Raw genomic sequence first — 26,312 nt, forward strand, 5'->3', positions numbered from 1 at the left:
ACTATAATTGCTTGTTTCCTTGTCTGCTTCACCAACAAACTCAAATTTTGGTTAGGCAGTGATGTGCCTATTTCATTTGCTATTGAAACCTCAGTGCCTGTCAGACTCTAGATAATAAATGCCAACACAAGAATGGTCTATTTTCTCTGTAGGAACAAGAAAACAGGGGACAAAGAAATGTGTGATAATGCACATCAGCAACTGCCTATTTATGAGATTATTGAAGAAAAAATATGGAAAAGTCATGAAGTATATTTTAAATGTGACAACCAAATAAAAAATCATATTATACTTCCTCTCCATGCATCTTTAAAGCAAGGTCTTTAGAGCAATTCTTCCTATAAGCTTCCTTCCTTCTAGGGACTATGCTCAACCTTTCCTCTCTTCCAAAGCAATCTCCCCACCTTTGCATAGGATGACCTTGCTATTACTTCAGGGAATAAAAAAAGGACCTCAGATAGGCTGTCTTCCCACTCCTCTTCTTTCACAGCTGTTTCCTGCTCCCACCATCTCTCCCCCACCCTCCCTCCCTCCCTCCCTCCTTCCTTTTCCTTCCTTCCTTCCTTCCTTCCTTCCTTCCTTCCTTCCTTCCTTCCTTCCTTCCTTCCTTCCTTCCTTCCTTCCTTCCTTCCTTCCTTCCTTCCTTCCTCCCTTCCTCCCTCCCTCCCTCCCTCCCTCTCTCCCTCTCTCCCTCTCTCCCTCTCTCTCTCTCTCTCTCTCTCTCTCTCTCTCTCTTTCTTTCTTTCTTCTTTTTCTTCTTTTTCTCTTTCTTTTCTTTTTTCTTTCTTTCTTTCTTTCTTTCTTTCTTTTTTCTTTCTTTCTTTCTTTTTCTTTCTTTCTTTCTTTCTTTTTCTTTCTTTCTTTCTTTCTTTCTTTCTCTTCTTCTTTCTTTCTTTCTTTCTTTCTTTCTCTCTCTCTCTTCTTTCCTTTTCTCTCTTTCTTTCGACCACATCCATCCAGCCCTGCTCAGGGCCCACTCCCATGCAAAGTAAGCACTCCAGCTCTTTGAACTATTTTTCCTTCTCCAGAGAACTCTCCTTCTGTGTTCCTAACCATAACCTATTCTGCTCCTTTACCAACTGCTCACTCCATTTGCCTCATCAGTTTTTCCTTCTCTCTAGTAACTTTGTAAATATATTTTGGGATTAGTTATACCCAGTGGTGCTTGGGGACAATTTTAGCTCCCGAGGCTGCTACTAGCAGTGCATGGGAAATGTGGTACCAAGGATGGAAGCTGGACCTCCCACATGGAAAGCAAGTACTTAGCCCACTGAATGATCTTTTCAACCCCTTTCTATTTTCTGTAACAATTCTACTTCCCCATGTCACTTGTTCTCAGTCCAAACCCAGTTCCACATCAGGATTTCACATTCCTCTCGCACAACCCCTTTTCTTTCCCTCTATAGTATAGATCACAAATATTATTTATATACTTTGTACTTACAATAGATTGTAAGTAAGTAGAAGAAGAGGGGCCATATCTATTTTATTTGCTATTACCAAATGAGCAACATATTTATTAAATACATAAATCAACTTGTAGTAAGTGATGAACTAACCTATACATTAGATTGTCTTTCTAATGTATTATATTTGAAGATTCCAACCAACTTCCCTCTAATGCACCAACAACTGATCTTCCCTTCCCCTCCTAAGAATTTTAACTTCTAGTCGATGTCAGCATCATTTAAAACCCTTGGCTATCATTCATTTCTTTTCTTTTTCATCCACCATGTAGAATTAATTTCTGGATAGTACTTTTAAAATATCTTTCTTAGCCAAACACCTCTTCTCTACTGCTGCTTAATCATCTCCTGCCAGTTTGGAAAACCTCCTGTCTCCAGGCTCATACAATGTCTACAAATGATGACTCACACTTTCTTGCTGAAGGATTCTCTGAAATTAAAATTCCCTAAAGGGGAGGAATCACTAATGTACAATTGTAAAATGTACAACTGTAAAATGAGAAAAACCTGATAAGAGACAAGAATTAGAAGCTTGGAAATATTTCCAATGTGCTTAAAACATTGCCAGCTTCTAAGAAGATTGTGATTATTCTACAAAGGTAGAATGGTCAAGTGATTAAGACAGGTTTAAGGGTGAGAGAGATGACATCAAGTCCCTGGTTTGCTTTTATTAGTAGCAAGACTGGGCAAAGATTTTCATTGTGAAATGGATATAGTAGAAAGCAACATAGCATAGAGCATTAAAGGAGAACAAAACAATTTAACATTCATGGCACAGTGCACGACACAAAAAAGTGTTTGAATTATTATGTATGTATATTCTTGGCTTTAAAATAATCTCAAAGACTTCAACTGGCTTTATCAACTGATTCTTATGTATTTAAAATTAAACAAGAATATCTTTATTATTATAAGGGGCTAAAGTCTATATACACAATTTAATTGTACATGTAACAAAAAGAATACAAAACCAAAATTAATAAAATACCTTTCACAATAGCATCAAACAGGGAAAAATATCAAAGCATTAATAAAAAGGAATTTAACTCCAGTAAAGATGTAGAAGAACTGTTGCTGGGAGTATAAACTGATTTGGAGGTCTATGAAAAGTTCTATGAATAATTCAACAAAAAATTAAAGACAGAGTTATCAATAATTCCACTCTGTGCTATCGAACCCAAGAACACTAATTCAAAAAGATAGATACATACTTATGTTCACTACCATGACATTAACAAAACACAAAACCAGGAAACAACCCAAATGCCCAATAATACATAAAAATAATGGTATATATACATAATTACACAGCTATAAGAAAAAAATCTTGCTATGTACTGCAACAATAAAACTAAAGAATTTCATGTTTGGCAAAATAAGTGAGAATGAGAAGATAAACATGAATGATCTCACTCATGTGGATATAAACAAAGCAAGAGAACAGGCAATGTCCAATGAAAGAAAACAAACCTTTAGACTCTTACAACAGAAATTAGGGTAACTGAGCAGGAGGTGGAGGAGAAGTAATGTAAAATGGAAGGATCAGAAAAGACTTTAGGACAGTATTGGAAGTGAAATTGGCACACTGATAATAGCTGTAGAGAATTAATACTGTGTGACTACGGCATATGGCATAAAGTAAAGCACATTACCTCATTTTAAAAAAGTGAAAAGAAAGTTAAAAGAATGAAAGATGTATACTCTGGAAATTAAAAAATAATGCTTAAAGACATTAAAGAATACCTTAATTTTTTTTTAAGAATACCTAAATTTATTAAGATTTAAATCAAATGTTCTCCTCAATTGGGAAATTTTTAATTTTTTTCTGTTTTTTTTTTGGGCCACACCCGTTTGATGCTCAGGGTTTACTCCTGGCTAAGCCCTCAGAAATTGCCCCTGGCTTGGGGGGACCCTATGGGCTGCCGGGGGATCGAACCGTGGTCCTTCCTTGGCTAGTGCTTGCAATGCAGACACCTTACCTCTAGAGCCACCTCGTCAGCCCCAGGAAAATTTTTAATATTTTAAAACTGTATTGTTCTGGGGAGATGGCTTAAAGGGCTGGAACATATGCTTTGCAATACAGAAGGTCTTTTTTTTCTGGATTTTTTAAAATTTTATTTTATTTTATTTTTATTTTAATCATAGTGGGTTACATATCATTGACAATAATATTTTAGGTACATATTAACATAAAATCAAGGGAATTCCCACCACCGAATTGTCCTCCCTCCACCTCCATTCCTGTCCTACCTCCCATATCCTCTTCCCTCCCCCACGGGGCTGCTAGAATAAGTGGTCCCCTCAGTGCCTAGCTTACTACTAAGTGGGCTTATCCCTGTTTGGTCTTGGTACCTCCCTTATTTCCCCCTCTAACTGAGAGGCAGGTCTAGATAGTTCAGGTTATGTGGTTTTGTTTGAAGAAGAGAAAAGTAATAAACTGGAGAAAAAAATCAAATACTCCGAACATAGGTGGAGTCCCAGGAGTAACCCCTGAGCACTGCTGGGTTTGACTCGAAAAACAAAAACAAAAAAACAAAACAAAAAAAACCAATAATAATAATAATAATAATAATAATAAAAAGAGGGCTAGAGAGCTAGCATAGCAGTTGGGCATTTGCCTTGCATGCAGCTGATCCAGGACGGATGGTGATTTGAATCCAGGCATCCCATATGGTCCCCTGTGCCTGCCTGGAGCGATTTCTGAGTACCGAGCCAAGGAGCAACCTCTGAGTGCTGCCAGGTGTGACCCCCCAAAAAACAAAAATAAAATAATAAAGAGAAAGGTAAGGAAAAAAAAGGGAATAAGGAAAGAAGGAAGAAAGAAAGGTAGAAAGGGAGGGAGGGAGGGAGGAAGGGAGGAAAGAAGGGAAAAGGGAAGGAGAAAAGAAGGGAAAAGAAAGGGAAAGAAGGGAGGGAAAAGGAAGAGAGGGAGAGAGGGAGAAAGGGAGGGAGGATGGAAGGAAGGAAGGCCAAGAAGATAAGGTGACATTCATTGAACAGGGGTTTATCCTTGGTACCCATATGATTCCTGAGATACCAGGAGTGACCCCTGAACTTAGAATCAGAAGTAAGTCTTGATCACCACTGGGTGTAGACCTGACACCAAAATAAATAAAGTGGTATGCTTTGCATATGTATGAGTTCAATGCCTAGCACCACAGTCTTGAGGATCAAGCCTTCCTGCATAGTTTGGTATGATCACAAACGAAATAAAATAAAATAGAGAATTCAGAGATAGGTCAGAAATATGGTTAGTGCCTGTCTGGCAGGCATGAGGCCTCAAATACAATTCCTGTCACTACCCAGCATGCAAAATATGAGTCTCAATCCCAGCTTCACTACTATTGGGAACCCTAAGTAACATCCAACTGAAAAGTACACTGTCTTAGGAGGACCACAGCCAAGTATTTGTGAACACCACAATTAAAGGGAAGCACTACAATTGAGTGTAAAACCCTTCAGATAATTCCACATTACAAATACATTCCACATTCCAAATACAGTGTTTGCTCTTTGCCCCCATCATAGCCTTTCTCCTTGCAAAACAAGAAGAAAAGGAAGAAAAAGGCAATATTCAGCATTAGATTCAGTAGTTCACTTAGGCTTATATTCAAGAGAACTGAAAACATGCCCACACAAAAAATTTGTATATAAATGTTTATTGCAACATCCATATAAAAGCCAAAAGATGAAAATGCCCCAAATATTCAACAACTACTGAATAAATAAACAAAATGTTATAAAAATTATTATGTCATAAAAGTGAATGAAGTACTGAAACATGCTACAGCATATATGAAGCTTGAAAATATTGCACTAAGTAAAGAAAGCAGCCACAAAGGACTTATATTTATTATGTGATCCCATTTACAAAAATGCCCAGAACACACAAACCCATAAGGATATATATCAGATTCGAGGTTGCCAAAAATGAAGGTAGCCTGGCGTGGACAGGAATGGGGAGAAAAAGGGGACTGACTTCTATGAATATGGAGTTTGTTTGGGCGGATAGAAATAAATGTTACATTAAATATGGATGAAGGTTGTACAAGTTTCTGAAAATACTGAAAACCACTTAATTGTATACTTTAAAGGGTGAATTTTAAAGTATAAGAATTATATCTCAATACAATTTAAAAAAAATGACAGCCATTATAAATCGATTCATTTGAGTACTAGCTTATTTTCTCCTTTTAGCAGACTTAGAGAATAAGTATTCCTCATTTGCTACAGAGCAAGTTTGTGGCTTTAAAATGTTAAATCAGCAGTGGGTCAACTTGGGTAAATTCGTGAGTTAAAGGAACAGGAGAGGCAAATCTGCATCTTACCTAAGAGTTCCAAATAATGAATACATTCATTTCTTACAGCATAGTGAGGACAATGAGAGAACAGTCAGTTAAAAACAGAGAGCTTCATCCCCAAACAAGTCAATAAAAAAAGAAAACAAAACTCCACACTACTAAACATATCCTGGAGCCCACTTGGCATGCACGAGCTCTCATTCTGCCAAATCCAAATTCAAAACAAATACCAAGATTCTGGGGAGGGCAAAGCTCAAACAAGCGAAAACATTTCTAGTTGTTACCAGCAGATAAGGGAAAATAAATAGATGTGTTACATTCTGGGCTTGTTATTATAAAACTGACCCTTGCCAACAAAGTAGGGGATCAAAGCTGGGCCTGTTGAATCCTGGGTGAAGGGGGAGAGTTCCAGTCCAGAATGGACCCTTATTTTAAACACTTTCTATCCTGGTCCTTCAGTGTTTAAAAACTCATGCAGAATGCAGGAAAGGCAGAAAATATTGCTATCAAATGGAGAGGCTTTTAGTGTGGACTACTCATCTTTCAAAGTGATCCTTGTCAGATTCAGGCCTCTAAACCATCACACAGAATCAACATCACAATGAAGGTTCAGACACAAACACAAAACTGCTGAATGTTTCTGGTCTTGACTTGTTCAATTCTAGGCCTGGACTCTTTTTTTCCAAAGTGCTAAATAGAATGACTGCATCTGAGGGTCTGTCCACTCACAACTGACCTGGGCAGGGCTGTCACTACCTGTATCACCCACTTGGAACCTGTTTAAGAAAACAGATGCCCTATAACTGAAGATAATTTGGAAATTGGCACAACAGTTACAAAAATAAATCCAATTGAACAGTCTTTGTAGGACTTCTGCCAACTTCTGGTTTCTTGCCACAGAGAGTAATGATTCCTGTCAGTCACTTAGAAAAAGAATAGCTTTAGAAAAGCCAAATCACCATGACCTAAAAACAGCAACCCTGCATAAGCACATAAAAACTGACAGGAACTTGGAAGCCTGAAAACTCAGATTCAAATTCAGAAATGTAATCTCCTATTCCAACACTTAAAACTGTAATAAGAAATAAGTTCCTGCAAAAACACTTATTAGTCACTTTATTGGATCTGTTAAATAAAAAAGAAAAAACACATTAAGGATGCATTCCTAGTATAAATAGAATTGCTTTATGGCTATACCTTCATATATATTTTATCCAGATTTATTCCTTAATTTCTAAAAACAAACAAAAATCTTCAAATAAATAGAAGTCAGTGCAATAAAAAAAACTAGTGTGAAAGCAGAAATTTTGACTTATAGTCTGAGAATAATTTTTTTAGTACATGTACTGCTGAAGAGAGCATGAGAATTATTTTTAAAAAGCCCTCCAAATTCTATCACCTCCAAATTCCACTATCAGCAAGTTTAAGTAACTTACCCATCACACTGTATAGAAATATAACTATAATATCATCCTATTAAATTCTTGTCAGAATTGGCACTTGAAGAAAGCTTAGATTATGGAATCAAATTTTCTTAACTGAAAAGATGTGGTATCCGCAATTCCAGAGAATTTAGTGGTAATAGCAGGATTGAAAAAATTATTTTCTGATATCCCTACACTCAAAAATGTATCAGAAGATTAAAAGACTGATCCTGGCTGTGTGATCTAATTAAGAGGAATGACAGCAGGGGAAATTAAAGTTTCTAAACGCATCATATCATCTGAAATCAATAATCACCCCAGAGAAGGAGATAGGACTAGGACAGGCACTTTTATCCCCTTGCTTGTGAAGCTAAGTGACCAGTAGGAGAAGTATTCACATAGCTGCAAGTCGCAGGTTCAGAAATGAAGCCTTCCTTCAGTACGCAAATTCCTTGTCTGTCCTGCCTTTCTTTGTAAAACAACAACAACAAACAAGCAAACATGGGGTCACAGAGAGTACAGAGGGTAAAGGTGCTGCTTGCCTTGCACATGCTAGGCCCAAGTTCCATCCCTGGTACCCGAATGGTCCCCCAGGAACCACCAGGAATGATCCCTGAGTGCAGAGCCAATAAATCCAAATGCATTCCCCCCCCAAAAAAAACAACAATAACACCAACAAAGGAACAATTAAATACAAACATATGCAGAAGGGCACAGATAGAACAAAGAGAGAGAAAGAACTGAACAAAAAGTGCCATATTCAAGTATTTCTTATTTGTTGTTGTTTTGTTTTTACTCACGAATTACTCCTGGCTCTGCTCCCAGAAATCACTCCTGGCAGGCTCAGGGATTATATGGGACATTGGGGATCAAACCCAAGTCCTTTCTGAACATCGTGTACAAGGAAAATGCCCTGCCACTGTCCTATCGCTCTGGACTCATATTTAAGTATTTCTTTTTTGTTTGTTTGTTTGTTTTTTGGCCACACCTGGTGTCGCTCAGGGGTTACTCCTGGCTATGTGCTCAGAAATCGCTCCCACTTGGGGGACCATATGGAGCCGGGTGATGGAACCGCGGTCAGTCCTAGGCCAGCGCGTGCAAGGCATATTCCTTAGCGCTTGGGTCAGCACTCTGGTCCCACATTTAAGTATTTCTTAAGCAAATTTTATTTCCTACATATGCGTCTAGAAAATTATTTTAATGCACATGTGGCCCTTGAAACAAAATTAAATTTTGCTAGAAATGAAGTAATGAGTTGTTTTCAGTAACTTTCAACATTTGCATTTTTCCAGGCCAACTTTCACCACAAGCTTGGGAAATAGGACCATGAGGGCAACACTGCAACGAGAACGGAGGGAAGGGGCTAATCTGGAGCAGGAGGCATTGCTGGAGGGTGGTAAAGGATTAAGCATGAAACCCTATCATGTAACAGTATTATAAACCACTGCCTAAAAGGAAAATAAAAACTGTTCATCATAGAGGCAGGCTAGAGAAAACTAGGGACATTAGTGGAAGTGGATGGTGGTGTAGAGATTGGTGTTGAAACATTGCACACCTGAAACTCAATCACATGTAACTTCGTAAACCACAGTATCACAATTAAAAAAATTTAATAGCAGCTTTTAGAACAAGCCATAACTGAAAGATCATTTCTGAGAAAAAAGAAGAGGGAAGCTTTTTCAACAGAGTATCAATTTTGAATGCAGGTTATTTGAAATTTTATGTTCAAGAACATTTAATTATCAGATATGTGTACCCTTTTTGATGTAAAGGCCCAACTGTATGTGAACCAGGGGTCTCAAACTCGTGGCCCATGGGCCATTTGCGGCCCTCCGTACATTCTGTGGCCCTGCCCTAGAGGAATCTTTTTTTGTTTTGTTTTGTTTTGTTTTGTTTTAGTTGTTTGGGTCACACCCACCAATGTTCAAGGCTTACTACTGACTTTGCACTCAAGGATCACCCCGACTTTGCTTCCTGTGGCCCCCAGTTTGAGACCTCTGAATGAACTAAAACCAGCCAATGTTTGCAATGTGCAATGTAATAGCCCCTTATAAACTGGCCAGAATTTTAAAGAACTCTAGCCATGCATTTAAAGTTAATTTCTCAACATGTTATCAGCTCTAACTTTGAAAAGGGAAGATAGCTTGGGTGGCTAAGTGTGGGAAAATATGATATTCATAAAGTCAGTTAAATGAATGCTTTCCATAAAAACATAATTATTTAGTTTCCAAGGATATTTTCATAGTGTTTTTCTGTGTTCATGACTACAAAGATAATCAATAGGAAACACTGCGAAAACTACTCAAAAGTTTATCACATGGTTCAATGAGATGACTTAACAAAATCCATGATGCTTGACTACCAGTCCAGATCAATTCAAGATGCCTCACAGTCAAAGACCTGAATGAGATCACTCTGATATAGGATCAGAATGTATGGCTGGAAGAAAGGTGTTTTCTGTTTTCTTTCTGGACATAATTCCTGCAGCAAATTTAAGTTTCTTTATGTATCTGCATATGAAGGCCATGATTTAAAATTAAGGCATCTGTGGTAACTCCAGAGATCGAAGTAGTAGCTACCTGTCAAGTCTACCTGGGAATTCCTCTGTAAAGGTTGTCTTTGTATAGTACTATATTTACCTCAAACTTATGACAATTGAAAATGTAACATTCTCTATCTTCCAATTGTTTGTGAAATGTTTTCTTCCTAATAGTCTCTTACTCCCTTTGTCAATTAGTTTAATAGTCATAGGTTAAATACATAAAATAATGAATCACAGCTGACTCCTGTTGTATTCTTGGCAATATACAGGGCCCCTGGGCACAGAGGAAGTGGAGCCTCTGAGCACTGCCAAGTATGGACTCATTTTCACGCTCTCAACCTGCCCCCAACCCCCAAAACAACTAAACAAAAACACCCCAGTGTTTTTGCACACAGTTTGGGGTTTCTTTTGCTTGTTTAAAATAACATTAAGGTCACCACACTGTATTCACATTTTAGCCTGTGTGAAGAGATAGGGTTGTGAGGCTCATTACATCTGCATTCTGTTGAGCTGCTGAGAAAATTCCTGGAAACCACTTAACCTGGGCTCTAATGCTCCAAGGAAAACTTTCTGTAAAGAAGCCAATGGGCTCTATTATATCTAAGCCCTTCCCCTTTCTCTGAATCTTAAGGTTAAAGGCAGGATCATTTTCTTATGATCTATTTCTACTCTAGTTCATTCTCAGAACAGTCAAAGAGCAAAGCAAAGGCCAACAGAGAAAGTGACACAAAAGTATCACTTTATATAGTATAACAGGAATGGTAGACACAAAGAGATGTCTAGATAACTACCAAATAGAAATAAGTGGGTAATGGTCTTACAGTGAACTATTTAACTTTTAAGTCAATCTACATTGATATGGAAATATGAATCTAAAATTATTTAATATATGCCATGTAGTTTTGAATAAATATAATAAGAGATAGCCCATAGTTTTTTTTTTATTTTAATCTAAAAGCCAGAAAAGCAGATGTTCCTAACTCCTGCTTACTTTGTGATTAAGAATTACTTAAAAGGTTATGTCTAGAGTGTGTGAGTCTGTGGGTGGTTATATGTGTGTATTATATTCTGAGTATAAAATCTAAAGCAATTTCTGCCACCTCCTTATAGCGAGCCCAATTCCATAATTAGTATGTTCAAAGCTAAACTATTAAATTTTTGGGGTCATATTACATCTATAAATGTATATTAAAAGCACTGTTATTTTCTTTGCTCTAAAAATGAATGACTTATATAATATGATCTCCCCTGCCCCAGATTTATTTCATTTTTTCACTTGATATTAGTCTTTAATTTTTTGTTTTTGTTTTTAAATATGAAGTACAAGTAGATGTACTATATATATATTTTATTTATTTATTTTTGTTTTGGGGCCATGTCCTGTAATGCTCAGGGGTTACTTCTGGCTATGCGCTTAGAAATCGCTTCTGCCTGGGGTGGGGGGAACGGACCATTCTGTTCATCTCTTTTTCCCTTTCATAGGGTTTGTTGTTGTTTTTGCTGTTGTTGTCGAGTTATGTAAGTGCTTTAAATATCCTGGATATTAACCACTTGTCAAATGAGTTGTGGGCAAATATTTTCCCACAGTTATGGGAGGTCTTTTTGGAAAGACGGTCATTTTTTTTCCAGTGCAAAAGCTGTTTCTTTTTATGTTTTCCTTTTTTAGGCCACACTCAGCTATGCTCAAGGATTACTCATAAGGATCAGAGGTGACATTAGATTTAATGTCATGAAGGGTTCCACCTATGTTCTCCTCAATATAATTTAAGGATTCAGATCTGATATCAACATCTTCAATGCACTTTCAATAGACTTCTGTGCATGATATGCAAATGGGTCTGAGTTAATTTTCTTCACATGTGACTAACCAGCTTTCACATTACCATTCACTGAAAAGGCTTCTCTTGCTCCATTTTATCATTTTATACACTGCTTCTCTGCTGGATTTGCTGTCCATATACCTGGCATATAAATTCTATTTTTCTCGTGTGAGAATATGTCTTTATTCCAGTAATACTGATTACTGATTATGTATTCCAGTAGTACTGATTCCAGTAGTTTTGATTATTATAACTTTATAGAATTAAATCTGGGGAAAGAGAAGCATTCCATTTTCTTTTTTCCTAGGATACCTTTGGCTGTTTGGTAAGGGAGCACGGAGTAGGTAATGTTATTACTACATATACATTTCACCAGAAATAGCCCCTGGCAGTCTAGGGGCCCCTATTGGATGTCAAGGATCAAACCCAGTCTCTCCTCAGTCAGGCACATGCAAGGCAAACATCCTACTGCTGTGTTACTCTCCTGCCCCTGTTCCTGATCTTAAAGGGAAGACTTAACTTTCCACCATTGAGTACAAAGTTTTCTGTGGATCTGTGACATATGACTTTAACTATACTCTGGAGAGTTTCATCTGTTCCAATTTTATTATGAATTTTTATCAAGAATGGGAAGTAGAAAAATGGATGTTGACATTCATCAAATCTATTGATGTGATGATTTTTGTTTTTATCTCTCCTTGTATTGATTTGGTATTTGACACTGATTGGCCTGTGAATATTAAACAATCTTTACATTTCTGAGATAAATGCTATCTGGTCATGTGATATATGATTTTTTTCCCTGCCCTACTGCCTAGGTATATCATTTTTTTTTATTGGATTCAATTTACTAGAACTTTAAATGCTGATACTTTTATTGTAGAATTAGAAAATTTAGTACATAAAACAGTCTCAGTTTATTTTTTAATTTATAAAACTAGAAAATTGTGCTATGCAGTTTTAAGTTCTAAAATTCATTCACTGAAAATTAAATATTAAAATGTTATCTGGCCATACAAATGAAAATGTCTTCAATGAAAAAGCTCCTTCTTAAAGAAGGCTACTCAATAACTTATTTAAAACTATACAGCAACAGTGTAAGGTCACTGCACAAATCCTATGTGACTGATGAGCATGGCTTCCAGCGATAATCTCTAGCTCAGCCAATCTCTTTCTCTAGCCCTTCTAACTACTGGCTGCTAGATTCAGCAAATTCAACCTCACCCAAATGGAGGGGGAACAATTATAAGAAAAAGTATGTCTTAAAGGCAGTCTTGAAAGGGTAGAGGACAACAAATCAAGTATTAAGACTGTATATAGAACATGGCAAATATAAAATGATAATAAAGTTCTATAATAAAAAAGTAGAAAATGATAATAAAGTTCTAAAATATATCCCCATTTTTAAAAAAAGCAAGCTTGAGAAAATGGTAAGGCATAGGATACTATGTTCTTTATGAGGAAAATAGGAAGTCAAAAGAAATCACTATCCTTTACTATTAGAGGGATCGGGGTGAGCAGAGGAAATTACATGGATTACTCTGGAGATGCTTAGGAATCTCTAGGACTGTACTCAATGATACTTTGAGAACCAGGTGTACGAGGGATTAAACCATGGTCTGCACCCACTAATTCTTTTTTTTAATATTTTTTTAATATTTTATTTTTAATTATGAGAACAAAGATGCAAAGAAAGAGGATAAGGTAAAGTTACAGTGGAAGGACAATCACCCATAACATATTTCTCAGAAATCCCCTTGCTGATATCTTAACTTTGAACTTTCAGCCAAAGAACATTAAGATAAATAAAACAGAATCCATGTACAATTACTTTGTCCCTCAAGCCCCCAGACTGTAACACATTATAATATTTCTTAACAGCACACAAGGCAATCTAAAGCCATAAAACTTACGTAACTCCTTAAACATTAGAGGCATAGTATTTTTTACATTTCCATGTTCATGCATATTAGCTTAAGTTAATCTCAAATTTTAAGTGGTTTTTTTTTAAGGATTAGAGTCAAAAAAGTACAGTAAAAACGGTGTTAGAGTGGCAATTGTTTGCATAGGCCCACCAAAATATGAGGGGCATGGAGTCTGCACCCACTAATTCTTAAAAACATTCCAGTAAGGAACTTTCTAACTTCTGGAATCAGATAAGATAATTAGAATGCTTTTAATTAAAAAAGGTAATCAAGCAAAAACAAAAAGGAAAAACCTTGATAAATAGCATATCTTTAAAATTTATTATAAGATTTATATAAAATAAAATAAGAATGTGAGTAAGCAGCTCAATGGAGTAGAAAATCTAAGATACAGAGCAAAACATAGGAAAATGTATGTATATTATAGAACAACAACAAATTAGTGACTGGGAAAGATTTCCTGAAATCAATGGTGTTAACTTACTTCACATTGGACATATGGATAAATACCTAATGAAATAAGATTAAAAATAAAATAATATTTGTTTACTTGGGAAAAAAAACTCCAAATTCCTCTATATTCTTGGAGTAAAATGTAATTCCTGTGTGAGTTAAAATCCAAAGCAAAAAGGAAGAAATTGGTTAGTTTGACTACATAACAAACTAATTTTACATATTAAAATCCAAAAGTAAAAGTAACTGCAAAATTATCTGCAATTCTTTCTGCATACATAATGTACATAGAACTCCTCAAGACAAAGAACAAAAACTGTAAAAAAGAAAAACTGGTAGAACTGAGAATGATTCACAGGAAAGAATTGTCAAATATCAATATCTTTGGAATTGGAGCAATAGATAGCACAGACGGTAGACCATTTGTCTTGCATACGGCTGACCCAGGTACGATCTCCAGCCTACCAGGTCCTCCAAGCTTGCCAGGAGTAACTTCTAAACTCAGAGCCAGGAGTAACTCCTGAGCACCACTGGGTGTAGCCCAAAAGCAAAACAAATAAAACCAAGATCCTTCAAACATGAAAAATCCTCAATTTCCACAAATGAGTGAAATAAAAATTAAATAAATCTACTAGATTTATTTCAAAATTTGAAAAAACACAGTCTGGTGAGAAGGTGTTGGGAAATAGGTCTTTCATCCTTTGCAAATAAGAACTAGGAGACATTTGTGGGAGAAGATGAAGTCTTGCTACTATGTGACACAGTACCTCAGAACAAGAAGCCATTTGGGCTATATCAAAATTTTATCACTTGAAAGTTTTGTAAATGGTTTTTATAATTTCCTGATTAGTCCATTGCAGATGATTGTTTATAAGAGTAAGAATGGCCCCAAGGATAGACTTTCACATGGTCTGTGAGTGCAAACCACTCAAGTTGTTAGCCTTATGGTACACTACAATACTGTTAACTATACAAAAAAATTTCTTTCTACAAACACTTAATTTAACTAAAATAAATTCCTTCCTTCTCTTTTTTCCCTATCTTCTTCCTCCCTTCACTCTTCTTAACTAGTCATTCTATCAGAAAGGACACCAATATTTTTCTTTTATTAAGCATTCTTTCCCAAGCGACATCGCTTATACTAGGGATGGCAATCTGAAATGTCATGGCTGGAGAGCGGGGCTCCCCAGAGAAGCTATACTTACACTCATTTTAAAAAGGGAGATGGGGACCTTGTCAAGCATCTTGACAATGCTTCCTATTTTTCAAAAGTAGCTGAGGAAGTTGGAATTTAGAAGGAATGCCTTAATTTGTAAGAGTTAACTTTCAAACTCTTTATACTGGCTTGATCTAACAAAAATGTCATTGAAGGGACTAGAAAGAGTATCACAGCAAGTTGGGTGATTGACTTGCACACAATGACCAAGGTTTAATCCTTGGCATCGTCCTGAGCATTACCAGGAGGATCCCTGAGCAGAATCAGGAGTTAATTCCTCACAAACATAATGCCTTCCCAGAAAAAAAGTAAGTCACTTTGAAAACACTATCTTTCTCTGTCTGTCTATCTGTTTTTTTTTTCTCTCTACTTCCCCACCCCCATTTTTTCAGATTAGAGGGATAAAAATTGGACTGAGTATATATTTTATAGGTAAAAGGCTCAGTCCATTCCAAGCAATGAGTACTGCCAGAAATGACCCCTTTGATCAAAAAGCTAGGAGCAATCGCAAAAGACCATTGGAAATAGCCCTTGAGCAAAAAGTAAACAAAGAGGTTTAATTTTCAACAAATAATCATACAGGTTGTCCTTCTCTGTACAATTATTTCCTAAAAACAGAACAAAAGGTACCCAATTTTCTGGGAATGTGGCATGGCTAGTATTATAAGATCTCTAAAGTTTCTCTCTCTCTCTCTCTCTCTCTCTCTCTCTCTCTCTCTCTCTCTCTCTCTCTCTCTCTCTCTCTCTCTCTCTCTCTGTCTATCTCTCTCTCTATTTTTGGGCCACACTGGTGGTGCTCAGAGTTTATTTCTGCTCTACAGTTAGGAATCACTTCTGGTAGAGCCCGTGGGACCATATGGCAGTGCCAGGGATAGAAACCAGATCAGTGCGAGATAACTCTATCTGCTGTACTATCTCTTCAACCCCTAAGATCTCATTCTTACAAAACAGAAATGAATGGTGAGTATGTGACTCAGTAGTGGAACAACTGGCTTTGCATATTTGGGCCCTGGGTTTGAACCCCAACACCACCAAAATAAAAATGGAGAAAAGAGTAGTTTATCATTTCTATGTTGAAACAGAGAGTTGGGCCCGGAGAGATAGCACAGCGGCGTTTGCCTTGCAAGCAGCCAGCCAATCCAGGACCAAAGGTGGTTGATTCGAATCCCGGTGTCCCATATGGTCTCCCGTACCTGCCAGGAGTGATTTCTGAGCATGGTGCCAGGAGTACCCCTGAGAACCATCGGGTGTGGCCCCCCCCCCCAAAAAAAAAAGAAACAGAGTCAAACTGTTTTTCCATTTTCCCTTCCCTTTCCCTTTGGATGATGTAGTCAAGATGTCTGGATTTTATACACTGGTTGGACTGAGGTACTTTCTGAAATCACACATAGAGCAACAAAGCTCACTACAGCAATGCCAAGGATCACAAGTGCCGTGTAATGCTGTGTCGGTTATCAACAAACCCATGCGAGGTAGACATGTCACTACTGATGCACATCCCCCAAACCCCCAAAACTGATTAAAAACAGTAAGTTCAGCTTAGAAGCCAATTTATTTTTCTTAATATTACTTTATTTAAGCACCAAGGTAATAAAATTGTTCATTGTTGGGTTTCAGTCATACAATGTACACCATTATTTACCAGTGCACCACCACCAATGACCCCCATTTCCCTTCCACCACCACTTCGCCTATCTCTAGGCCAGGCAATTTGCATTTCTCTTTCTCTCTCTCTCTCTCTCTCTCTCTCTCTCTCTCTCTCTCTCTCTCTCTCTCTCTCTCTCTCGGCACTATGTCTGCATTACAGTCAATTGAGGGGTGCCTTGTGTGTCACTCTTCCCTCTTTCAGCACCAAGCTCTTGTCCAAAGTGATCAGTTTGTTATAATTGTCCTACTAAACCCTTCTTTGCACTCACTGCTCTTTGTAGTGGACTTCCTATACTGTAACCTCGGACCTTTAATTTTATTGTCTCTGGATATTGTTACTTACTGCCTTTTATTTTTCTTATATCCTACAAATGAGTCAGATTATTCTATGCCTATCCTTTCCCTCTTGCTAATTTCATCCAACATAATAGTCTCCATATCCATTCATGTATAAGAAAATTTTTCTTTGATGCTTGATTCAGCCCTTCCATTCCATCAATTTACTGGGGGGGGGGGGGAAGTTCTCCATCAAAAAATGGGAATAAAAACATAAAATCAATTTGATGGGACTGTGTGAAGACAGAATTAGTTGATATTTGTCCAATGTGTTCTGCACAATACCTGACATATTGATAAACTTAACACAGTTAATAATACTGATTGGGGTTTTTTGGTGTGTGTTTTTTTTGGTTGTTTTGGATTCACGCCTGGCAGCCCTCAGGGATTAGTCCTGACTCTGCGCTCAGAAATAGCTACTGGCAGGCTCAGGAGCTATATGGGATGTCAGGGATCAAACTCGGGTCGGCTTTGTGCAAGACAAATACCACTGTGCTATCCCTTCGGGCCCAGTAATATTGATTGTTACGGCATCTATATCATAAGTGTCAGCTCATGCACACTTAACATTCATACAATGCAGAATATCCCCTAAAAGTTTCATCCAAGTTAAGGTGTTAAATTTATTATCTTCTTTTTTTGTTCACTGTCTATCAAGGAATGAAACTTAATAACTGACAAAATTTGCCATTTGCAAAACAGAATCATTGCTATTCTATACCTCATGCCTGTCAAGATGCTTATTTTAAGTGGATTGCTTGATGATATGGTTGTAATATCTTCCTTGCTACCTGGAATAGGAAGACATATATAATTACCAAGGGCATCCAGAGCTAGTCTTTAGTTTTTAGAGCTTTTTTTTTCTTTCTGCTTCATGGCATCTCAAAAATAACACCAATAAATAATACCAATAAATTGTACTAATTCTTTGAATAATAGAGGATGTAAGTCACTCTGCCCTGTTGATATGAATTCATCATTTTCCTTAACCATTTATTAGGATTTTTTAAAAGGCACTGTTCTCAAGCCCATCTCCTCCCTCTGGCGTCTGGTCTCTTTCTTTCATTCAAATTTATTGTTCTATTTTTGGATTTTTGGGCCACACCCGGCAGTGCTCAGAGGTTATTCCTGGCTGTACACTCAGAATTCGCTCCTGGCAGGCTCAGAGGACCATATGGGATACCAGAGATTGAATCCGGGTCCATCCCAGTTTGGCCATGTGCAAGGCACTACTGCTATCATTCCAGCCCATCTACATTTACGCCACATTCCTGTTTCCCAATTTTTATTCCCTTATGCTACCATTGGTCTTCTGCCCCACCATCCCATAATCCTTGTGAGCATTTCTCAAGTCTACTGATAGCTGTGCTTTTTTGTGTGACATAATTATTTTCTTTATCATTCCTGTTTCATTTTATTCTTATTCTTCTCTTGGGTTACTGGTCCTACCCTCATCAATAATTGTACTCCACCCTAGGGTGTGACCTGGTAATAGTATATTGGATTATTCCTTACTTGGTATTCTGCTCCCACCCTAGGGTGGTACCTGATTCTTGTCAATAAAGTATAATGGATTATTCTTTACTTGGTATTCTGCTCCCACCCTAGGTTGGTACCTGATTCTTGTCAATAAAAGCAAGGGTCTGAGGAAGGCTGGGCTCATTCTTCGGTCTTCTTCCACTGAGCTACACTCCATCTTAGGGGCAGAAAGTTTTTGTGGTTTGAATTCCTTGCTTGAATTTTGGATTTCCTGAACCCATGCTTGTACCTTTACACTGTGTGAATTATTTCCTGCGATCTCTACAACTGGAACTGTTCCCCCTGACCTAATCAGACAGGGGAATGGGAACTGCCTTTCCTATCGGGGAGCTTGGTGGGAATCAATCCTTAACCAATCTCCTAGAGAATGTGACACTTCATTTCTCTTGTTCTTTACCAGCACCTTTATTTTTTAAGATACAGTTCTTTCCCACTTACTTTATCTTCCTTTTTAAATATTATTTTAATTGAACACTGTGATTTACAAAGTTGTTCATAATACAATTGTTTTGTTTTGCCATGGTTACAATGTAGTTCATGATTGAGATTTCTGAGCGTGGAGCCAGGAGTAACCACTGAGTGCTGCCGGGCGTGACCCAAACAAACAAACAAACAAAAATATCATGACTTCATAGTTCCTAACAACTGTAGTATTCCATTGTGTAGATGCAGCTTCATTTCTTAATCCACTCATCTGTTCTCAGGTAGTTGGGTAGTTATCAGATTCTGGTTATGGTGAATCATATTGAAAAAACATAGAAAAGCAGAGAGCTTTTCTGCTTTGAGAGCATTTTCTGCATTGTTTTTGAGTCACTATATTCCTAGGAATGATATTTCTGAGTCTAACAGAAGCTCAAATTCTAGTTTTTTGAGGAATATTCAAAATGTGTTTCATAAAGGCTGGGGCAGGCAACATTTCTACCAGCAGGGAATGATAGTTCCTTTCTCCCTGCATCCATGCCAGCTCTGGTTGTTCTTATTCTTTTGATGTGCGCCAGTCTTTGTGGTGTGAGATGATATCTCATTGTAGTTTTAATTTGCATCTCCTTGATAATTAATGATATGGACCATTTTTTCATGTGCCTTTTGGCCATCTGCATTTCTTCTTTATAAAATGTCGATTCATAACTTCTTCTCATTTTTGGATGGGGACAGATCTTTTTTTTCTATTAAGCGCCAGTGTCTTATATATGTTAGATTTAACCCCAAATTGGATGGGTATTGGGTGAATATGTTCTCCCCTATTCTGGGGGAAGACTTTGTACCCTTTGTGGAGCAGAAGCCTTACTTATATACTTACTATATGTGTGTGTGTGTCTGTGTGTGTCTGTGTCTGTGTCTGTGTATTATACTATATTGGTTTAATATAGTCTATTTGTTTACATTTGCTTCTGCTTGCACAGTGATGTTTCTTCCTTGACGATGCTTTTAGCAACAGTGTCATGGAGTGTTCTGCATATGTTTTCCTTCATGTACCTTACTATTTCAGGTCTAATATCATGATATTTAATCCATTTTTATTTGACTTTTGTGTGTAGCATTGAAGAGAGATTTGAGTTCACTTTTTTTTTTCACTTTCAGTTGGCCAGTTTTCTCAACACCACTTGTTGAAGAGGATTTCTTTGCTCCATTTCATATTTCTTGTACCTTAACCAAAGATTACTTGCTCATCTCCTGAGAGTCAGTCTCAGGCTACTCAAGTCTACTCCAGAGGTTTGAGGGTCTGTTTTTATTCCAGTACAATAATATTCTAATGACTTCATAGTACAATTTAGCTATTCCTGGAGGTTTATTGTTCTCTATATGAATTTTAGGACTGTTTGATATATCTCTTTGAAAAAATGAGATGGGTATTCTTATAAAATTGCATTAATCTATACAACGCTTTGGGAAGTATTGCCATTTTAATGATGAGAATCCTCATTATCCATGGGCAAACTATTTGTTTCTATTTCCCAGTGTCCTCTTTAATTCCTTGAAACAGTGTGTATAGTTTTTGTATAGATCTTTCCTTTCTTAGTTGATTCCAAGGCACTTAATTTTCAGAGCCACAACTATAAATGAAATTAAAAAAAAACATCTCTTTTTTGTTTTACATTATTTCTATTAAAATAAAAGCCATGGGATTTTTGCATTTTTTAGCCTGCCACTTTATATACAAATTTATTGTTTCTAAAAGGTTTTTTGGTTTTTTGATTTTTTTTGCAAATTTTAGGATTCTCTAAATATTGTACATGTCATCTGCAAACAGTGAGAACTTGGCTTCTTCTTTCCTATCTGGATGCTCTTGATATCTTTTGCTTGCCTAAGTGCTATGGCAGGTATTTCCAGTACAATATTGAAATAGTGAGAGTGCAACATTTTCTTGTACCAGATCTCAGAGGAAAGGCTTTAAGTAGTTCCCTATTGAGTATGTTTGTTACAGACTTGTGGTAAATGGTTTTGATTATATTGAGGAAAGTTCCTTCAATTCTTATCTTCAGTGCTTTTATCATAAATGAGTATTGGATCTTATCATATGCTTTCTCTGTATTTATTGCTATAATCATATAAAAATTGATATGGTATATTATATTGATTGAGTTGTATACATTAAACATTCCTTGCATTTCTGGAATGAATCATGCTTGGTCACAGTTTATGACCTTTTGATGAATTCTTGGATTTTATTTGCTTCTTGTTGAAGATCTTTGCCTCTGTTCATCCAGGATATTGATCTCTCTCTCTCTCTCTCTCTCTCTCTCTCTCTCTCTATATATATATATATATATATATATATACACACACACACACACATATACATGTATATATGCATATGTGTGTGTGTGTCTTTGCTTTTTGGGCCACACCCTGTGATGCTCAGGGGTTACTCCTGGTTATGTGCTCAGAAATAGCTTCTGGCTTGGGGGACCATATGGGATGCTGGGGATCAAACCAAGGTCTGTCTTGGATTGGCCATGTGCAAAGCAAATGCCTTACCACTGTGCAATCACTCCGGCCCTCTCATTCTCTCTTTTGATGATATCTCTACTTTTGGTATTGGGTACTTTTAGCTTCATAGTAACTGCATGTATTTCTTTTTTCAATTTCCTGGGAAAGCTTGAGAAAGATTTGCAGAAGGTCCTCTTTAAAGGTTTGAAAAAATTCACTAGTGAATCCATCTGGGCCTATGCTTTTGTTCTAAGGAAGCCTTTTGATTGCCATTTCAATTTCATTAATAGTGTGTAGTAATAAAATACAAACACACCCCAGTCCAAGAGAGAAAAGAACACTACCTTAGATGCTCACCTGAAGTTTGCCTGAGCGAGTGAGTGAGTGGGTAGGAGTGAAAAAGGGAGAGGGAGGGAGGGTGGAAGGGAAAGAGGGAGAGAAGAAGAGAGGGAGAGAAAAGGAAAGAAAGAGAAAGAGAGAGGGGGGGTAGGGAGGGAGGTACAAGGGAGGGGTAGAGGAGAGAGAGCAAGATAGCCAATGAGGAATGGGCCTGGTGCTCCTGGGCAGAACTGCTACAGAAAGAGAAAACAGAGAGCTGCAGCTGGTTAAGATGCTTATGCTACATAAGCATAAGCTAATGCTTATGTCACAGTATATTCTGGGCTGCCCCCTGTAACCACCAGGCATCTGCTTTGATTCAAACACGGAAGGTTCTAGGAGTTTAAGAATGTATCCATTTCTTCTAGGTTTCTTGTTTCATGGCATAAAGATTCTCATAATAATTCTGATTACCCTTTGAACTTCTGTAGTATCAGTAGTGATATTCCCCCTTCCATTTTGGATTCAGTTTATTATGATTCTTTCTCTTTCTTTGTGAATCTCACTAATGATTTATCAGACTTATTTACTTTTTCAAAGAGCCAACTCTTGCTGTCATTGATCTTTTTGATTGTTTTTTGGGTTTTGAGCTCATCAATCTACTCTAAGTTTTATTATTTCCTTCTGCCTACTTGCTTTTGGCTCATTGTGTTGGTCATTTTCTGATTTCTTAAATTGTGCCATTAAGTTATTTATGTAGGCCCTTTCTTCCTTCCTGATGAATGCCTGCAAAGCTATACATTTTCTTCTTAATACTGCTTTAGCCATGTCCCGCAAATTCTGATAGTGCCTTCATTTTCATTTGTTTCCAGGAATCCTTTGATTTCCTCTTTGGTCATTGATTAATAGTGAGCTGTTTAATTTCTAAGTGCTGAAGTTATTTTTCCATGTCTGTCTGTAGTTCACTTCTATTTTCTGTACACCATGGTTTAAGAAGATAGTTGATATAATTTCTATCCTCCTAATTTTATTAAATTATGTTATGTCACTCAGCAGGTGGTCTATCTTGGAAAATATTCCAGGCATTTGAGAAAACTTTTTGTTCAGCCTTTTGGGGATGAAAGGTCCTCTATTATCTATTAAGTACTGCTCTTCCATTAATTCCTTCAAAGTCAGTATATCCTTGTTCAGTTTTACCCTGATGGTCTATCAAGAGCAGTGTTGAAGTCTTCACCTTCTACTTTGTTGCTATTCTAGTCTTTCTTCAAATTTTTTTTTAAAGTTCTTTTTTTTTTTTTCTTTTTTTTTTTGGTTTTTTTTTTTTTGGGTCACACCTGGCAGTGCTCAGGGGTTATTCCTGGCTCCAGGCTCAGAAATTGCTCCTGGCAGGCACAGGGGACCATATGGGACGCCGGGATTCGAACTGATGACCTTCTGCATGAAAGGCAAACGCCTTACCTCCATGCTATCTCTCCGGCCCCCTTTCTTCAAATTTATTGGTAGTTGTTTTAAGTATTTTGCTGGCCCCTAATTGTATGAATAATATGTTTAACAGTGTGATTTATTCCTGATATGCATATCACTTAATTAAGAAGTGACCCGTCTCTTGGAGGCCATAGTGATAGCACAGCAGTAGGGCATTTGCCTTGCATGTGGCCAACCTAGGACAGACCTGGGTTCAATCCCTGGAATCCCAGATAATCCCAAGTGCTGCTGGGTGTGGGCCAATAACCAAAAAAAATAAATAAATAATAAAATAAAATAAAATAAAATAAAATAAAATGACCCTGTTTGAAATTTATATGGTGACCCCAGCTTTCTTAAGAACTTGTTTATTTCCAACCTTTAACTTTTAATCCTTGTTTGCTCTGACTATACATATGTGTTTCTTGCAGGCAGCAAATGTTGGATTCAATTTTCTGATCTATTTTGCCACTTTGTCTCTTAATTTGTACATTTAGTCATTAACATTGAGAGGGATGACTGTCATGTAATTTTGTGCTATTTTTTTTACAGAAGTTCTTTGTGTTTGTGGGTTTGTCTTACCATAAAGTACCCCTTTCCATTCTTTATTTTTTTCATTCTTCTTTTAAAGTTGGTGAGTCTGTAAAGTTCTGACTTATTGATTATCCATGAAGCTGTATATTCTTTTTTAAACCTGAATGAGAATCTAGCTGGGTAAGATATTCTTGATGAGACATTCATTTTGTTGATTTTTTTTTACTATATCCCATCATTGCCCATGAGTCTGAAAAACTCTTGTGTAAGTGGGCACATGCACTCTTCAGCTCTGAATCTCAGCAATGATGTTTTTGACTGTTGATTCTTCATAAGGGGTTTCTTCTTGGCTCTCTGAGACTCCAATGATTCTTACGTTGAATTTATTCCAAGTTCTATTGTCTGTTCATTTATTTTGAGAAAATTTTTCCATCTTTTCATTTTACATTTTCTGCTGTCATCTGGAAGGTGTTTTGTAGATTATCTTCAAATTCACTGATTCTGTCCTCAGCACCTATTTCTCTGATGGTGAGGCCTTCCAGTGAGGTGTGGGTTTTTTTTTGGGGGGTGGGGAGGAACCTGACTATGCTCAGGGGTATGCACTCAGAAATAGCTCCTGGCTTGGAGGACCATATGGGATGCCAGGGGATTGAACTGCAGTCTGTCCTAGGTCATCGCAAACAAGACAAATGCCCTACTGCTTGCGCCACTGCTCTGGCCCCTCCAGTGAGGTTTATTTTTTCATTTTTCCTACCAAGTTTTTCAGTTCTGTTATTTCTGTTTGAAGTTTTCTCACATCTACTCTCATAAACTGACTCATACTCTCTTACTGACTGTTGACTCCATTGTTTGAATTCCTTAATCATCCTCAACATTTCCTCTCTAAAATCTTTATTAGAAAGGTTACCTAATCCCAATTGGAGAGATCCCCAGAGTTTTAAGAGAGAGAACTGTTTACCTGGATTTTTTTTTTAATTTAGTCCCCCACTACCACAAATTATGCAGTTTGGGGAAATTGCTGGGGTCAGCACATCCGAAGTGCAATGGATAAGCCTCACCCTGGGAAAACCACCTTCGTGATCATGGTATATCTCCTCTGCCAGATAAGTATACCTGGAATTTTTATGTTTGGTGTCTCTCCAAAGATGATTCATGACACAGAGAACTTAGGCCTCTGGCATGGTAGTAGCTGTGGGGTATAGATTTAGTTTCTGGGGTCTCTGCAGGGTAGGAGCTCAGCTCAACCCCTCTCTCAAGGGTGTCCTGGAGTTTTTCAGCAGAATAATTAATATACCTATAACTTTTAGTTGTTGGGCTTACATCTCTTCTAAAATGAGTTGTGAATCAGCAGAGGTAGCAATTGAGTTTACATGATGGTTGATCTTCACTAGTGACATTTTGAGTTGAGCTGAGTAAGACCCATTTCACATTTTCTGCTGGGTAGAGAGCTCTTGCCTTACACATGCCTACCTGAGTTTCATCCCCAGCATCACATCCTGAGCCCACTAGGAGTAACCCCTAAGTCCAAAGCCAAGAGTTATTTCTGAGCATTGCTGGGTATAGTCCCCTACCCACAAGATGAACTAAAACAAAAATACCTCTGATTCCAGATTCAGACTTTCAGAAGATTAGGTCAAAATACAGACTACTGAGTTGGTGATGACTACATACAACAGCTGAAATTGGAGAATAAGTTATTCTCTACCTTTAGGCAATTGCTAAGAATGACTAGATCTAGTACCTAAATAACTCTCAAATTTAATACTTCTGCTTCATTCCTATTATGACAATCTTATCCTATTTTCTCTCAAGTATGACCACAGTTACCTACTAGTTTTCCTGTCTTTAATATGCTATCCCCACACAATTTTATTTCCATATTAATTGCCACAGAAGTACAAGAGGGACAAAAATCCTCTCCTCCAGATCATTTTTTTCTAATGGCTCTTCAACAACTTTAGGAACAATTCAAATACCTTTTAAAATACATAAAGTATATTGGTAGTATTAAAACATTGCTGAGATCTAAATACTGCTAGAAATGAACAGAGATGGAGAAAATGTATGCTGAACAGAATTTCAGAGTATCAAGCACTGTATGAGGAAGGAAAAAAACACAGTTATATGGAGAAGATAAGAAAGGGGGAATTCTCCAAGGAGTGTCCTTGAGTCGTAGAGGGAGGTATTGAATTTCTATCTAAAAAATGTTATACAGCTCCACAAAACATGGCATCACCACAAAGTACTGAAAACACTATTAGACAATACTGCCCAAACTGTGGGAACTAGGTTCCCTCACTCCCTTTCACTGAGTCTGATACAACGTGGCTCAATCCTTGCTCTCATATTCCATCTGTCCATATGGGCTTACAACGGAGCATTTGAGTGAGCCTCAT

At 37.3% G+C, this 26,312-nt stretch overlaps 1 protein-coding gene and 1 non-coding gene across 2 annotated transcripts in view; both read right to left on the reverse strand.

The window, feature by feature from the left end:
* Positions 1 to 26,312, reverse strand: part of BTBD9 (BTB domain containing 9) — a 509,556-nt gene that overhangs the window by 258,320 nt on the left and 224,924 nt on the right. The window lies entirely within an intron of this gene.
* LOC125996936 (U1 spliceosomal RNA) lies at positions 24,857 to 25,027 on the reverse strand. Its single transcript, XR_007491593.1, has one exon. It is a non-coding gene; the product is annotated as a U1 spliceosomal RNA (small nuclear RNA).

The sequence above is a fragment of the Suncus etruscus genome, chromosome 18 (assembly GCF_024139225.1).
Source record: "Suncus etruscus isolate mSunEtr1 chromosome 18, mSunEtr1.pri.cur, whole genome shotgun sequence".
Classification (NCBI taxonomy): Eukaryota; Metazoa; Chordata; class Mammalia; order Eulipotyphla; family Soricidae; genus Suncus; species Suncus etruscus.